At 34.5% G+C, this 13,751-nt stretch overlaps 1 non-coding gene across 1 annotated transcript; it reads left to right on the top strand.

Annotated features, from left to right (window-relative positions):
• The first annotated feature begins 13,242 nt into the window (after positions 1–13,242).
• Positions 13,243–13,373, top strand: LOC113610048 (small nucleolar RNA SNORA24). The gene has a single exon (XR_003428917.1). It is a non-coding gene; the product is annotated as a small nucleolar RNA SNORA24 (small nucleolar RNA).
• The last annotated feature ends 378 nt before the right edge of the window (positions 13,374–13,751 follow it).

Genomic DNA, 13,751 nt, shown 5'->3' with positions numbered 1-13,751 from the left:
ACAACCATCATGTATTATGTATTATGTATTATTCAACCATCATGTATTATGAAACTAATATATTGCTGATACTGTGGTACAGAGTGCAGGAGATTCATAGATTAAAAACACATTTTTCTTGACCTCCAGAGATTTAAGATCTAGTAAGGAGTTAGACTAAAATTTAGAATCATAGTTGTGTGTAAGAGCTATAACAGACATATGCATAGTGATCTGAAAACAAGACAAAGATACAGCTACTACCAGTGGAGTGAGGAAAGGCTTCACAGTAGATGTGACATCTGAACTGGTTATGGAAAAGGGAGTTGAAGTATGTCAGAGAAGGTAAAGAAAGATATTCTGATAGAACAGATATAGAGCTGTGAAGGAGCATAGTGTGTCCAGTGAGAACTACTACCTAGGAAAAATGCCTAGGATGTAGTACATGTTCGATAAATGTCTCTGGAATGAATGAGTAAAAGGTAAAAGGTAAAAGTTATATTTGACTGGAAATATAAACAGTGCATATGAATAAAAGGAAATGAATTTGGGGAAATAGAGAAATATAGGCAAGAACTAGTGGTCAATTTCCAATGTAGTTTTCTTACTATATAGTACTGTAATAATTACTTTACTGAAATGAACCAAAGTTTAGATATAGAGACTTTTTCTTCAACTATCTATTTCTGCATTTAAAAAATCTCAAACTTAATGGCTTAAAACATCTAAAGCATTTATTTTGTTCACAAATGTGCCCTTCGGGAAGTAATGGCTGGTCTTGGTTCCACTCAGCTGAGGCAAATTAAAGACTGAGGCCTATAGGTATCTGAAGGCTTGCTCACTCACACATCTCACAGGTGGTACTGGCTATCTGCTGAGACCTCCATTGGGGCTATCAACAGAAATATGAACACACAACCTTCGTTTTAACTTGGGCTTCCTTACAATATGGTGGTTATGTTCCAGTGGTGAATATCTTTAGAGAGAGGCAGGGAGAAGCTGTATAATTTTTAGATCTAGTCTTAGAAGTTATGTAGTATCATATCTGCTATACTCTTTTGGTCAAAGCATATACAACCCCTTCCAAGTTGAAAGGGATAGAAAATAGACTCCTTGTCCTGATTGTTGGTGTGACAAGGATTATAAGAGCATGTGAGACCAGAAATATTGCTGTGAACATTTTTAGAAAATGCAATCTACCACAAATGACTTTTTTCCTCATCTCCATAATAAATATTTAATAAAAATGACATACACAAAATAGGAGTCTAACATTTTTTTAATGGACTCAACAGTTGAGACTACAAAATTCATCTTCTTTAGCTCAAAACTTATCAATTATCTTACTATATTATAATTGTCAATTTCCTAACCTGATATTTTAAGTTTCATTAGAGCAGGAAATGAGTCTGTTTTGTTTAATCATTATATCTCCAACACCTGGTGGGATCCTGGATTTGTTTTTTAATAAATGTTTAATTTGTATTTGCTAAATAAATGAATAAACAAGTATATAAACTTATTAAATATCATTTCTTCCTGTATAACTGACTTCCATAGTATTTTCACATGTATATATTTTAGAATCCTAATGCCAATTTTGATATCAATATAATTGTTAGTGTGTGATCCACTCAAATATAATGATAATTGAAAGTTTTTGAGGATTATAATCTTGCCAAGGTTGGGGAGTGTATGGTCAGACCACACAAGATGACTGTTCTCTTTTTTTTTTTTTTTAACATCTTTATTGGGGTATAATTGCTTTACAATGGTGTGTTAGTTTCTGCGTTATAACAAAGTGAATCAGTTATACATATATATATGTTCCCATATCTCTTCCCTCTTGATGACTGTTCTCTTGCTCTCTGTACATCCCCTGCTCAACCAGTGCCTGCTTCACCTACACCCTCACCTGACTGACCGTCCTACATACTTGCCCCAGGCCCCAGCTAGTGATTGTTCTAACCTTTAGATCAGAATATTTCCACCTGGAGAGATTATCAACGGGGTGGTGAGGGGCGTGCCCCTCTGCTGGTTTCCCTGGTAACCAATGAGCCAACCTGAAGTCAATTCCCCCTATAACTGGCAACTTCCCCCCTACCACCCCCAGCCCCCGGGAGTGAAGACTGACGCCAGGACCTTGTCCTGCCTGCAATCCACTGCACGCTCTGCAGTGTCGCTCCAGGACCTTGCTTCTGTCACCGACACTGGGCTGTTTCTTTGATCTTGAAGCTGGGCAAGTACAGGCCTTGTAAGCCTGCGGGGTGCAGCCCAATGGGGGGGCAGGTATCAATAACAAATAACCAATATTTTTCTTATTTTTTAATAAAAGGAATCAGCCATCTGAAATCAGAGTAAGTTTTTAAAAATAAAACTAGGATTATAAAAGTTTGAACTGCTACTTTAAAATATTTACCCACCTTCTTCCAGTGACTAAAATACACCCTGAAGTCAATTCAGCCACTATGAAAACAATATTCAAATCCCTTTGAAACATTACGTGTATTTGTAATTTATTTAAATATGTGTAAGAGAGAAGACTAAAAAACCTCAATCTATTAGTATAGTTGCTACACAAATGCCCAATTTATGTTGAATAGTCCCCCATCACTCTCTCTCCCCTCCTCAGCTCAGTGAAAGCATATGGAAATTGACCAAACCTGATTTTTAACATAAGAAAAAAAATTCATTTTTGTTGTTTGTAAGATACCCCATACTATGATCTCTTCATATGTTAAAGCATAGAATGTATGATTTGGAGGATTTATATGTCTGGACCACATTTATTAGTTTTAAGATTTTTGAATGAGTTACTTTGAAGTGCTGCATGAAGTTTCATTTGCAAATCAATGCATGTTTAATCTAGTTTCCTAAACTATTACCAAAGAGGCTTGTCAGTTTCAATTCCCTTCAATAATATTTAAAACGAACAAGGATGAAATTACATTGTAAGGGAATGTGGAGGAGCATGTGATGAGGTTTAGAACGCTTTCCGTTTTGAATACGGCAAGAGAAGTCTGTTGTCAAGTGAATTTCCTATAGTGCCTTAGCTCCCTCAAAGCCTATTGTCTCTTGAGTGACACAAATGTTGACCATGCATACATATGAGTTAGTCTGAAAATGACAGTGATAAAATATGACTTTTTAATCTATTTGTTAAATTTCTGGTAAATTCTTATGAATATAGCACTTAACACAAGTGTAGTAGGGAGAATGGGAGCAAGGAGAATTTGCTCTGACTTTGTCATTTAAGAAGTTTTGCACTGGACATACTTGTCTTGTTCCTGATCTTAGAGGAACTTTCAGCTTTTCACCATTGGGTATGATGTTAGCTGTGGGTTTGTCATACGTGGCCTTTATTATGTTGGGGTAGGTTCCCTCTGTGCTCACTTTCTGGAGAGTTTTTATCATAAATGGATGTTGAATGTTATCAAAAGCTTTTTCTGCATCTATTGAGATGATCATATGGTTTTCATTCTTCAATTTGTTAATGTGGTGTATCACACTGATTGACTTGTGGATAGTAAAAAATCCTTGCATCCCTGGGATAAATCCCACTTGATCATAGTGTATGATTCTTTTAATGTATTGTTGGATTTGGTTTGCTAGTATTTTGTTGAGGATTTTTGCATAAAACGAACCCGCCTACACTGTTGGTGGGAGTGTAAATTTTTCTCCATAGCCACTATGGAGAACAGTATGGAGGTTCCTTAAAAAAACTAAAAGTAGAGCTACCATGTGATCCAGCAATCCCTTTCCTGGGAGTATATCAAGAGAAACCATAATTTAAAAAAATACATGCACCCTAATTTTCATAGCAGCACTATTTACAGTAGCCAAGACATGGAAGCAACCTAAATTTCCATCAATAGAGGAATGGATAAAGAAGATGTGGTATGTATATGCAATGGAATATTACTTAGCCATAAAAAGAATGAAATACTGCCATTTACAGCAACATGGATGGATCTATAGATTACCATACTAAGTGAAGTAAGCCAGGAAGAGAAAGACAAATATCATATGATGTCACTTATATCTGAAATCTAAAAAAAAAAAAATGGTACAATGAACTTATATACAGAAAACATTAAATAATCAGTAATGTTCTTTTCTTATTGCATTTGCTAGAATGTATTTTTTAAAGTTAAATAATAATCGTCAAAGTGAGCTTCTCATTGTTTACAAGTGAAAATTATGCTATCCTAAGAGAGGATATCCTAAGAAAGTTTCTTTTCTTTCTTATTTTAGTCAGGGTTTATTAAGAATATCTGCTGAATTTCATCAAATAACTTTCAGCACCTAGGGCTATATTCATTTATATTCATTAACATCATGTGTCATAAAATTTGTTAAATTTCCTGATTTTGTACTCACTCTTATATTCCTGGAATCCTATCTATGAATACCTCACTGCTGAACTCCAACTGATAATATTTTATTTACATCTATAATTTAAACTATCATTGAACTATATTTTCCTTCTTTGTACACTTTTTATCATGTTTTGATATTAATATCATATTGTCTTTTTATAATGAATTTAGAAAACTTCTCCCATTTTCTTATGGTCTATAATTTAAATAAATTAGAACTATCTCTTGTCTAAAGATTGGATAAAATTAATCTTTGCAACTCTCTAATCATAGTTCCTTGTTTAGTGATATGTTTTAAATCTCCTCTCCAATCTATTTTACAATAATTGGTATCCCAAGTTTTCTGCTTATTCATGAGTCAATGTTGGTAATTTATCTTTTTTCTTGGAAAACATGTATGTAATCTAGGTTTTCAAAAGTTTAGAGTATTTGATTATAATTATTTAAATCTCATTTGTATCTAGATTATATCTCCATTTTTATTTAGGATTTTCCTAATGAAGGAAATGAAAATGGAGATATAATTCATTTTTGCTTCCCTTTTTTGCTTAATTCAGCTCATAATCTATATTACTGATATTTTAAAGAAATAGTTTTCAGGTTTATCTTTTCTTATTTATTTGTTATTTTCTACTTCATTTCTTCAGATTCTACTTTTATGTATTCTTTCTACTGCTTTGTTTTAGCATATTCTTTGTTTTGTCTAATTTCTCAAGATTAATACCAACTTTCCATACTTTTTGTCTTTCTTCTTTAGTAATAAAACCATTTAAAATGTAAATTTTTCTATAAGTATACCTTTATCTGTGTCCCATGGGTTTCAGTGTAGAGTTTTCCTTTTATAACTCTCTAGATAATTTGTAATTTCACTTTTGAATTCCTCCTTCATCTAAGGGTTATCTAAGAGAATGTTTCTTAATTTCCAAGTAGTTGATTTTTCAGAACTTCTAGATTATAAAATTAACTATCAGAGGATGTGATCTGTAAAATCTCTACTTTGAAATGTTTTCATTTATTGTTTGTCAGCAAGTGGAACACTGATTTTAAAAATATCCCATGGATATTAAAAAAATTGTCTCCTATTTGTGAGATGCAAGGTTCTGTCTCTCTGTCTCTCTATCTATCTATCTATCTATCTTTTCTCTCCCTACACACACACACTCACACACACACAAAGTGTGATTATATTATTCAATTTCTTCCCATCTGAACTTCTTTTTGTTTACCTGATTTGTCATGGTCTATAAATGTGAATCCAAATATCCTAATTTCATTTTTTAATCAAATTCTCCTGTGGTTTAATAAATTGTCTTTATATAATCAGCTACTGTGTTTTTGGAAAATATAAGTTTATTACTGTTCTTTTCCATAAAGAATTGCATTTTACTACTCTTTTATTTTTTATTATTACACAGTGTTCTTTTTATCCTATTTAACCTAAAATTCCTAACTTGTCTAATATCAAATTTACTTCTCCTGCCTTTCTTTGTTTTTAATTTGTCTGGTACACCTCTGCCCATTCCAATTTTTTCCTTTAAAACCACTTATGTACACATAAATGTACTTGTATTATTTTAATTGCATAATTTTTTTTCCATTTTTGTGAATTTTTTTCACAGTAGCCTATTTTTGTTTTTATTTGTGTGATCAAATTACTGTTGATTATGCTTTTCCTATGTTTCTTGGCTCCCTCAGCCCCCTCTCTTTCTGCATATTTACTCACATTATCTCCTGTTAATATAAGCCCTTCCTACCCTCACCCCATAAGTCATGTTAGAAATCTTTATTAGTCTACATTATTCTTCACGCTCATATAATCATACACAATCCAAATATATTTGCACACACAAACTTATAGTCATCTAGATTTTCCATTGTTTGTTTTATAAAAATATGATCACATTATAATTCTCTACATTTTGATTTTTTCTTCATGAATACCTCATAGAAATTTTACCTCCAGTTCAAATTATATAGTTTTTATTAATTTTCTTTAATGCTGTATAAACTTCCAAAGAACAGGTGCAGCATAATTTGTTCAATAATTCCTCTATCCATTATACATTGGGGTTTTTTGGCCATGCTGCATGGCACACGGGGATCTTAGTTCCCTGACCAGGGATTGAACCCACACCCCCTGTAGTGGAAGCATGGAGTCTTAACCACTGGACCACCCAGGAAGTCCCTATTATACACTGCTGTTTTCTCTTTTATTTTTTCCATACTTTTTTTTTACTTGTTTGATCAAATTACCTTTAACTCGTTCCTCTCGTCAGTTTGGAGGTTCTACGGAAATTTTACATTCTACTAATGCTTACCCATCAATTCCAAGGGCACTCTTTTTATAATGCATTCCTCTCCCATTACTTCAGTCCCAAGTTATTCTAATCCCACAATTTGTGGGAGACATGCTGTGTCTGGCCCTCTGAGCAGGGGATATATCAGCTTGAGGTTTTTTGAGCACCTATTGGGTCCAAAGGAGAAAATCCCTCTACTCCCATAAATTATAATGGTTAATTCTTTCTAGTAAAAGAGATAAAGAGAACTCTTCCAAATTCTTCAGCATTGGGGGAGGTACTTAGGGACCTGAGGGACCATTAAGTTCTTACAGCAAATGTGGATGGGCAGGTGCTAGTTTCTTCTTAGTGCTCCATAGACCTCAATGGACCAACTTCTTTTCAGGAAGCACAAAACTCTAATTGGTCCAACAAGAGATCTTCTCTGTAGTGTCCAGGATCTGGGCAGGCCCAGATAAGAGGTAAGTCCTATGTATGTGCTTCCTGCCAGGATCTCCACAAAGGCAAGACCTTGTTCTCTGCTTCCAGACCCAGTTTTCTTTGGATGCTGCTCCACTCAATGAGTAATTCTAAGGGGAAGGAGAGGGCAACAGAAATGTACATGTAGCCTGGCATTTTCTCTGAACTCTCTCCCATTTCTATCTCTCAGATATTAACTATTATTTATGACTTACTTCAAATGATATCCCTTCCATGAATCTTTTTTTTTTTTTTTTTTTTTTTGCCGGGAGAGGAGGTCTTTGGGATGTTGTCTCTCATCTTTGAATCAGAAAACATGTCCCTCTCGAAAGTCAATTTTTGGATTCTGGTTAGTAACAATGGCCATCACTTACTGAGTGTTTACTATCTGCCAAGCACTGTGTTATACATTTTATATGCACAACTTTGTGCTCAATGTCCAATATCAAAACTTCGGGCTGTATATCTTTCTGCTGGGGTTTTTCTGTGAATAGGCTGAGTATCAAGTCACATAATTAGAAATGGTCACTTGGAAAACACATTGGATATCTCCTCAATTTTATTTAATCATAAAACAAATCAAAATAGGTACTTTAATGTACAAATAATCTGGTACCTTCACTGGCTTGATATCTATACTAGCTTCATAGGTAGAGTTAATAATTAGCTCCAAATGCAGGGAAATCTTCAGCTGTTCATGATTTTCTTATTTCCATCTGAAAGTCACTAACTTAAAGCTCCTGATTCACTTTTTTAGCAGTTTTCATTGTTTTTTTTAACATCTTTATTAGAGTATAATTGCTTTACAATAGTGTGTTCGTTTCTGCTGTATAACAAAGTGATCAGCTATACATATACATATATCCCCAGATGGAATAAAATAAAGTCCTTTCTTACTTGATCATATTGGATAGAATTTGCCAGTGAACAAAGTAATATGTTGGATCAGGATTTTTACCATCAGTATGACTAATACATAATTGGTAGTGACTTGAGATTAATTTCTTCTTTTTTTCATCTTTATTGGAGTATAATTTCTTTACAATGTTGTGGGGTTTTTTTCATAATTTCTTCTTGATGTAAACAACATAAAGTAAAATGGCTACTCTCTCAATACAGATAAATATTATTTTACATAAGGCTATCCTGGTGCTTTAAATAATGAACCACTCAACCAAGATCCAAACTATTTTTCATATCTGTAGCCTATATCTTAAAATACCATAGTAAGGTAGAATGTGATCATTCCCAACTACTGGAGTTGCAGAAATGGCTCATGACTCACTGTGCTTGCCATATATATATATATATATATATATATATATATATATGAACCTTACTTCCTCTCCTAAAAGAATGTATTACTTTAAAACTTTAAAGCTGAGTTAAATTTTTTAATATTATCTGAGGTATGTAGCACTTTTTGTGGCAATCAAACACCAAATGAGGGTTGAGACTCACTGAGTGTAGAATCTCAGGATATTAGCTATGAACAGGGAAGAGTAAAGTAATCCCAAGACAGGTCAGTTACATGTACTCTGACTCTCATGTACAAACAGAACTGCCTTTCCTGTCACTCTGTGGTATTTTTTCATTCATTCATTTGGCAATTCATTTAATTAATAGATATTTACCCTAGAGATTATCATATTAAGTGCAGTAAGTCAAACAAGGATCATATGATAACACTTATATGAGGAGTCTAAAAAATTGATACAAATGAACTTATTTACAAAACAGAAATAGACTCACAGACATAGAAAACAAACTTATGGTTACCTAGCATGTACACACAATTGTATATAAAAGAGATAAACAAGAAGGAGTTAGTGTATATAGCATAGGGAACGATACTCAGTATCTTGTAATAACCTATACTGGAAAAGCATCTGAAAAAGATTCACTGAACTGAATCACTTTGCTGTCCACCTGAAACTAACACAACATTGTAAGTTAACTATACTTCAATTTTAAAAAATAGGAAAAAACAGATATTTATTGAATGTCCACTATGAACCAGACACTGAGCCAGACACCATAGTGAACAATATACAATTCCAATCATGTTATTGAATAAGGGAATAATATTTATTTGTTCACTGTCTATTCCTCCCCCACCAGAATGTAAGATCCATGAGGGTGAATGCATCCCAGAATTCAGAAACGTACCTGGCAGTAAAGGAATAGTAAGTAAACAACTAATTATAATTTAGTGTAATAAGTGCTATGTTACAGTATTAGAGCAGGAATCAGCCCTATTTTTCTTTTCTGCAAAGGGGCAGATACAAAATAAATTAGGATTTGGAGGCCATACAGCCTCTGTTGCCTCCTGCAATTGTAACTCAATAGAGCCATAGACATAGCAAATGGATGTGGTTTTATTCCAATGACTCTTATTACAAAAAAAAAAAAAGCTGCAGGCTGGGTTTGGTCTGGAGGGCTATAGTTTGGCCTACCCTGTGTTAGAAATACACATAAGAAGTCTATATACACAGACTCACTCGTCTGTGGAGGGTTTGGGAAGACTTTCTAGAAAAAGTTTAAACCAGGATTTCTCAAATGTTAGCTGGCATGTACCTCAGTCACCTGCAAGGCTTGTTAAAACACAGATTGCTGGGTCCCACCCCACAGTGCCTGAGTCCATAGTCTGGGATGGAACTTGAGATTTGCATTTCTAACAAGACCAGGTAATACTGATGCTTCTGGGGACCACATCTTGAAAACCATTAGTCTAAATTGAGACATGATAGCTCTGTAGGGGGAGGGAAGGAGACAAAATGTAGGGAATGTAGAAAATATGGGAGATGGTACATTCAGAGGGCCAAAGGCAAGAAAAAATAAAACATGTTCAGTAGCAAGGACGTCCCTAAGACTGGAACATGGGTGGAGAAGGGTTACTGAAGAACAGTGAGAGATAAGGCTGGAGAATTACGCTTCATCCTAAGGGCACATGTATCCCATGTTGTTCACAGTTGTCACAGGCTATTAATGGAAACTAAATTTCTTGTTGTGTCCATTTTACCTCACTTGTGATTGTGTATTATTTTTTAAATAGCAAAGCTATCGTAATTGAAAAGCCATATTTGACGGAATTTTGTTTAAAGTTCAAGCAAACTATAATGATTTCTTAGGAGAGTGAAAGAGTATGTGTATGTGTTATGCATACTTGACACCAAATAACTGATGAGTTTATCACACAAATTTTCAATGAACTAAGTGCTATAAGAGCCCTGTGCTTATTTTCTTCAGATGCTCATCAATGTTTAATTTTCTAGTTTATACATTTATTAGTTATTTTTCTTTTCCTATCTCCATAACCAGACTCTGCTGCGCTCCATGAGGGCAGAGACTTTGTCTCTGGTTTACCAGCATATTTCCAGGATCTAGCTCAATGCTGGTACAGCGCAGGTGATTAGAAAAAGATGCTGAATAAAAGGATGAGTGAATTAATGAAATGACTCTAAGATGTTAAGTTAATTAAAATTTTTTTAATATTTTCAGTTAGATGACATGTTATAACAAAATACAGTGAGTCCCCTACATACGAAACTTCAAGTTGCAAACTTTCACAGAGGAAAACATGCATTTGTATGTCCAATCACGTAAGTTAGTTCACGTGTCTGGCGTACATTGTCACGTGTGTGCAGCTTCTACAGGTTGTTGTGCTTTTGTGTACTTTACAGTACTGTTGCTGTGCAATACGAGGAGCTTACAAAGACCTGATGGCATTGGAGACCCAGAGAAAGGATGAAGAGAGAAGACAAGAGGAAGAAGTAACTGAAGAACCCAAGAGATTCACGATGCAGGAAATGGCAGGGGGATTTTCTTTATTTGAGGAATGACTGTTAGTTTTTAAGGCACAGGACCCAAACGTGGAACAGTACACAAAGGTTGCAGCAGCTGTTCAGAATGCAATCCAGGGCTACCATGTCATCTATTTCAAGAAAAAATGAGCTACTACCCAGACATCACTGGATCATTTTTTCAAGAGGGGAGATAGAATTGAATCCAGCAAGGAACCAGAACCTGTGACATCGACGTCAGGCATGAGTGAAATTGCAGCCTGGCCTCCGTCTCCTGTTGCTGGCAATCCTTCAGCTCTACCATCTCCCACCTCTGCTCCCTTGTCCAGTCAGTAACTCTTCTTGCCTGTTCACTCACTGCCAGCCCCTGTAGGCCAGCTGTTGTACTGTACTATTGTACTTTTCAAGGTACTGTACTGTAAGATTAAAAATGGTTTCTTTATTTTTTGTGGGTTTTTTTTATGTATTATTTTTGTGAAAAGTATTATAAACCTATTACAGTACAGTACTGTATAGCCGATTGTGTTAGTTGGGTACCTAGGCTAACTTTGTTGGACTTACGAACAAATTGGACATATGAACAGACTCTCAGAATGGAATTCATTCATATCTAGAAGACTTACTGTATTAGAAAAATTTTAAAATAGAGTCTTTTATATTATTAAGTAATGGTAACTCAAAGATAAAATAAATAGTAGGCATAAATAAGAGAAAATTTTGACCTATAAAAAAGGTCTTTTATTTTTATATTTTTAGAAGAGATAGATTTGGTACTTGTAAAGTAGATAATTCCTATTTGGATATTTTCCATGATATAATTCATAACTTGTTTTATGAACATTTATCTTGGTGTCCTTCTCAAAGAAAACAGAAAGTGTACAATGGACAAAAAATAAGGTCAACATGATATATGAAGAAGCAAAATAAACATCATAAGGAAATATCAACATTCCTTTAACAATCAATCACTAATAATATGTCAGCAAGCATGAGGTCATCTTTAACTTGCAGTTCAACGGAAACAGATCATTTAAGTAAGGAAGGCAGTCTTTCTAAATTCAACATACCTATCAACAGTTGCTTGACTATTTCACAAAACTGAAAGCCAGCTGCATAAGATAAATGCATAAAAAACTACAGCATGCAAATTAAAATACTAGTCTTCCAAAATTGCTTTGGACTGAATCTTCAATCAGATTTAACAAACTGAATTTTTTAAAACTAATTTCTTTATATTTATTTTTGGCTGCATTGGGTCTTCGTTGCTGCACACAGGCTTTCTCTAGTCACAGCGAGTGGGGGCTACTCTTCGTTGTGGTGCATGGGTTTCTCATTGTGGTGGCTTCTCTTGTTGTGGATCACGGGCTCTAGGCACGTGGGCTTCAAAAGTTGTGGCACACAGGCTAAGTAGTTGTGGCTCATGGGTTTAGTTGCTCTGCGGCATGTGGGATCTTCCTGGACCAGGGCTTGAACCCGTGTCCCCTGCATTGGCAGGCGGATTCTTAACCATTGGGCCACCAGGGAAGTCCAAAAAACTGAATTTTTAATCAACTATTATATTTTACTTTTCAAAGTAAAGAATTTGTCTTTAAATGGAAGAAACCTTCTTATCTTAGTCTTCTTAGAAGTAGACTCTTTTTGAGGGAAGAGGAAAGTTATTTTCATTCTGAATACCACAAAATACATATAGGCACATATAAATGAAAACATTTTTCAGGCATGAAGTATATATGAATTTAATTTTTTTTCTCGTAGATGTACATACTCTGTATTGGCCCTTATATATCTGTGAGAAAGAGATGAACTATAATTCTTCCAACCATTTAAATAATTGCTAGCTATAAAAAAATTCACAGTAATAAAACTTATTCTTCTTTTATCATAATGTCATCATATGTCTCAAAGGAGAAAGTTGAGAACTATTTAAATGAATAATTAATTTCATGAGAAATTGGTAAAAAATTAAAAAAAGAGGGGGTTGAATTTTAAGTGATAGATGAGTCTTCAGGTTTAAAGAGAGAAAGCATGGAGGATAGAATGATTCTAAAGCCTTTAATATTTCATTAAATAGTATCTTCTTCAAGTCATTTATTGTATCTGAAAATTAGGGAGGGGGGAGAATAAAAAAATACATTGGAAGAAAAAGTATTCCTGCAAATCTCCAGCTCAATAGATATGTAATTGATTGTTAACCTGACTTTTCCAATTGCTTTAGAGTTTCATCCAAGTGCCACCACAAGCATTCTAAAGAGAGCTTCTGGGAGGGTTAACTGAAAGAAATAGATACCATCAACCCTCCTGGTACCCCTCAAGACTATATGAGAAGTCCATGTATCTTTGGGACCTGTCAGCTGTGGCAGTCTACCTTCTTAGCCATGGAAGAGCATATTCTCATTTATTGTCAAAGCTGTCACCATTTAATTGGTATCAGATTCTGACTTGTACAAGTAACATTCTTCACTTCAAAAACCCAGAGGGTACTGGGTTATTGGGCAAACACGTAACTACTGTTCAAATGTTTCTAGGAAACTGAACTAATTGTTCCAATGGATGATGAAAAACATAACAAGATATCAAGAAATCCAAAGCAACATGTGTGAAGTCTTATTTAGCATCCTGCAGTACACTGCCAAACGTGATTTTTAATCTTAAGTATGGTATTTAAGTGGAGAATAAATGAGTGCTTCCTTGCTATAAAAAAGACTATATGAGAGGAAAAAAAAGGAAATAAAAGGGTCCATGAATAGAGTTGTAGGAAGTGTAGATATCCTAGTAAAATTTTACATCCTTCCTTCACAAAGGAAGGATAAATGTTGCTCCTCTCATTCCAATAA

The sequence above is a fragment of the Aethalodelphis obliquidens genome, unplaced genomic scaffold (assembly GCF_003676395.1).
Source record: "Aethalodelphis obliquidens isolate GAN/ISIS:26980383/991018 unplaced genomic scaffold, ASM367639v1 scaffold60, whole genome shotgun sequence".
NCBI lineage: Eukaryota > Metazoa > Chordata > Mammalia > Artiodactyla > Delphinidae > Aethalodelphis > Aethalodelphis obliquidens.
Note: the sequence above shows the minus strand (reverse complement) of the source record. Positions and strands in the feature narration are given on the sequence as shown.